The 4,472-nt window shown below is 42.8% G+C and overlaps 1 pseudogene; it reads right to left on the minus strand.

Annotated features, from left to right (window-relative positions):
* Nucleotides 1–317: 317 nt before the first annotated feature.
* On the minus strand, nt 318–4,313 carry LOC146685414 (uncharacterized; annotated as a pseudogene).
* Nucleotides 4,314–4,472: the final 159 nt, after the last annotated feature.

Raw genomic sequence — 4,472 nt, forward strand, 5'->3', positions numbered from 1 at the left:
ATAAGTTTATTTCTCCAAGTGTCTTTATTAATCTCCTTTCCTAGATAAATAAAATTGTGGCGTCAGTGTGTATGAATTCTGTTCAGTTTCTAACGGAGGATATTACGGAAGAGGGTAAAAAAAAAGTGGGTCTTTTTTTCTTCTTTTCCAGAATTCTGAGACAAAAGTCAGAAAAAAAGACCCACTTTTTTTTCGGTGGCCCTAATCCTCTTCCATAGGGTATGCTAGGGAAAAGTCTGAAAATCACTAGGCCGGAGTGAGAGCGTTACAATAGCTTGCTGTAACGGCTGGATTTACAGTGAGGAAGACCAAGACACAGTATGGCGGAAACAAGAGGCATTTATTTGCCTGTATAGCTCTAAGGCAGTTACTTGCATGTCGAGCTTTCTTAAATAAATAAATAAATAAAATTTTGTTTATATAGCACCTTTCTAGACAGAATCACAAAGTGCTGCACATAAGATAACAAATAATAAAAGGGTAAAACAGACAATATAAGCACAACACTCACTCACATCCAATAACAGCTGGCAGCCTTAAATACTCTCAGCTGTTAAGGACTAAACAGACAAACATTTGCACCCTGGAGAGCACACAGGAAAGACAGGCGAGCAATCACATCTCAACATCTCAACCAATTCTTTGCACCACCTTTACCTCTTTGCACACACGTTACTTTAATTCTTTAATTCTTTCCTCCTCACAGACAACCACAACATTTCTTAATGTGGAGCAGCTGGAGGACCTGGAAAAAGGCTACTTGCTAATTATTAAAATACTCAATAAATAATTAAACCTCTTGTGTGCAAATGTTATTAATGTGAAAATCTATACCTAAAGTGCGATGCTAAATAAAGTGCTAGTTAAAGTGCTTTTAATAAAGTGCAAAAGTGTTCCTAAAGTGCTGCACAATACTAGAAAGGCAGTCCTCTTCCTTACACAAGCTTGTTTCATCTGCCCTCTGCTGGAGAGTTAAAGGACCTGCGGTCTCAGTGTGACACACGTGTTAATCCTTATGAACTAATGCAGCGGTTCTCAAATTTTTCACAATGAGTAACACCTCATAAAATATATGGCTCTTGAAGTACCAGCCTTATGACCGACATTAAAGAACAGTAATATTTAACACCACATACAGTTTACATGAGACAATTTTATTCCTTATGTGAATGTTATTTATTTTAACTGTCATAAACAGGATGTGACGGTGATAATAATAACATCTGTACTGCATTACAACATTCACAGCTCCAATCTTTAAGTGATGACCTGATGAATCCTGCTTCCAAATTACTCTGTTTATTAAGGTGTTTTGTTTTTAACATGTTTTAATGTTTTGTATCTTGTTCTATTTAATCTGAACAAGCCGCTAAAAACAGTGATCATTGTTGTCCTCTCTCGTTTTTTATTATCACTATGCCCAGCCCATGCAGCAGTATATGAATGACTAACCTCGTATTGTGGATGGATTATCTCAGTTGTTCTCCTGGCTGAAGTTTGGTCCTTTTACAGCATCCTGCCATGCGACTGCATTTGTCTCTAACCATCAGGAACCTTCACGTTAACTTTTATCGAGTGCAAAAAGTTAGCGTTCATCCTCCAGCTTCACTGTTATGCTAACCATAGCTGTGCAGCCAGCCACCATGCAGCACATCATTATATACCAGCTGGCCCAACTTCAGTAACCCTACAAACGTCACTGCTGTTTAGTTTTCTGTGGCAGTTAAGCTGCTGGATTTTTGGCTTCACGACCCTCCTTCGCGGTTCGTGCACGTTGGAGCTCCGTTTGCTCTTTGTGGCATTTCAGCCGACTACACAAAATGCCATCATGTGGTGACCTTGCTGGATCCGCTGCTCACCCACTGTGTGATGACCCTGCTCTGGGATCCCTCCACCAAATGAAAGAAGGAAATGCACCGCTCTCAAGGCGCTGCTGCTGCAGCACCACTCCTTCTCCCACGCAGAGCAGGCCGAGAAACTCCTCTCTCTCTCGGGCCTGGGTGGTGGTACCACTCTCCAGATCATGGAGAGCACGCTGTCCTTGCTAGGAACAGATGACGGTGGATTCCTCTTCACTGACCTCTTCCTCCGACAGCTGCCGGTGCGAGCTGGCCTATACTATGGCCACAAGTTTGCATCTGATTCAGAATACTTCCCTTATTATTTATTCCTAGTGCAATAACAATAAAGTGATAAGAATAAAAAATAATGTTTAGATCTGCTCTCTGTAGGACGGCTTCCGTTGACGTCTCCTGATGTGTACAACATGTTATTACAAACAGCTACTTTCAGTGCTTTTGATGTTTATGTAGCGTCTTTCTCTCCAAGGTTCTTTCTGAGCTAACTTCTATAATTACTTCCTCCAAAGCATCAACGTGTCTTTTAGACCCCATTCCTTCAAAGACTGCTCAGAGAAGTCCTGCCATTAATTAATGCTTCAATCTGAAATGTGATCAACCTACCTCTAATAATCAACTACGTACCACCGCCTTTAAGCTGGTCATCGTTAACAATTATTTACCTCACCTGGCTAATTATGGGCCAGTCTCAAAAAATTCCTTTTGTCTCAAAAATTCTTGAAAGAGTCGTTGTCATATAGCTAACTGATCATCTGCAGAGAAATGGCTGATCTTAACACCTGGATAACCTCTAATTTTCCTTCTAATAGGCCTAGGCTGCAGACCCTTCAGTACAATAACCTCAGTTTGATCTGAATTTAAAAGCAGAGAATTAGAGGCATCCAGGTCTGTATGTCTTTAAGGCATTCCTGCAGTTTCACTAATGGATGTGTGTTATCTGGCTTCATGGATAGCAATTTAAGGAGAACATGTGGCTAAACATGTCGTTCCTGGTCTGACTGGGGAGGGGTCCAGAGAAAAATGTTTTGGCAAAGTTACACAGCAATTCAATATTGATTTTATTGACCTCCGACTGGTGTAACCGGGTGTCATTACTGCTGATGTGAACTATAATTTTACTGAATTTATATTTACTTTTAGCCAGCAGTTTTAAATTTCCCTCAATGTCGCCTGCTCTGGAAGACAACTGACTATGGTTTCTGGTGTCTCTAACCTCACGTCTCAGAACAGAATCGCCAGTTACCAGAGTTTGATCCCCGGCGGGCGTGTCGCTGAGTGGGGAAAAGCAGTTAGACACATGAAGAGCCATCCTGTTTCCACGGCTGCTCAGGACAGTCTGCCAGGGGACAGCTAGCGGGGCCTACGCTACCTTTGGCTGCACCGGCTACAACAGGTCCCTGGCTGGCTACGGGTTTTTCAAGGCTATTCTGTGATCCTGGCCTCAGGAGGTGAAAATATGCTACATTTATTACAAGTATCAGTATTGCTAAAGGAGGCTGCTAGCAAGTGGGTTATGAGATAAGCTAAGCTAGCGAAACCCTAAAGCAGGAGTAGGTTGAGACTGTGAATATAAATTAGTGAGTACACAGAGTGTACTCACTAAGAACGTCTTGATGCATAGTGTAATCGTCACTCTGTGTACTCACTAATTTATATTCACAGTCTCAACCTACTCCTGCTTTAGGGTTGCATCAAGAACGTCTTGATGCATGCTCAGTCATCCAGGTAAGTAATTGGGGTATTGAATAAGAAGTCACCTTTAAGCTTTTAATTAAATTGCTACGCAGATAAGCTATACAAACACATCACTGTGTGTTGGAACAGGAAGTGATATTCTACTGCAGAGAACGCGAACACCACCCAAAGGGACCATTTAGAGCAGGGGTGTCAAACTCCAGGCCTCGAGGGCCGGTGTCCTGCAGGTTTTAGATCTCACTCTGGGTCAACACACCTGAATCAAGTGATCAGTTCATTACCAGGCCTCTGGAGAACTTAAAGACATGTTGAGGAGGTCATTTAGCCATTTAAATCAGCTGTGTTGGATCAAGGACACATCTAAAACCTGAGGGACACCGGCCCTCAAGGCCTGCAGTTTGACACCTGTGATTTAGAGGCAGCAGCCAACCAAGAGAGTGTTTGTCTCGGAGTACCTGTGTGTGTGTGAGCGCACTTATGATCATAAGATTTCTCCATGAAAGTGTCTAATAGTGGGTATGGGGAGCCATATCCCTGCCCCCCAGGTCATGAGGCATGCATGGAGGAGACCCGGGCCCCAGAAATCCAGAGGCCCTGCAGAGCACCCAACGAGGACCACCACAGGAACAACCATGTTAAAATGAAAACTATTCTTAGGCTTTTATGTCTTCTGTCCTCCTTCTCTTCACTGGTTGCAGCAGATGGGTGTGCTTTCCTGAGTCTGAAGAGCGTTCTCTTCCTGACCCAAGTGCTGCTCATGGGGCCTCACAGCAGCAGATTGTTGGGGTTTTCTCTCTAATATTTCTGTACAATATAGGCCTAAGCCCCTGGAGGTGACTGCTGCTGTATAAATAAAACTGAAATTAACTGAATGAATAACAGTGAGAGGGTTGTGGGCGCCAAATCAAGGAGAAGAAA

This window comes from Copadichromis virginalis, linkage group LG19 (assembly GCF_057382275.1).
Source record: "Copadichromis virginalis isolate Kocher_CV1m ecotype Utaka linkage group LG19, C_Virginalis_male_GT1.1, whole genome shotgun sequence".
NCBI classification, from domain to species: Eukaryota; Metazoa; Chordata; class Actinopteri; order Cichliformes; family Cichlidae; genus Copadichromis; species Copadichromis virginalis.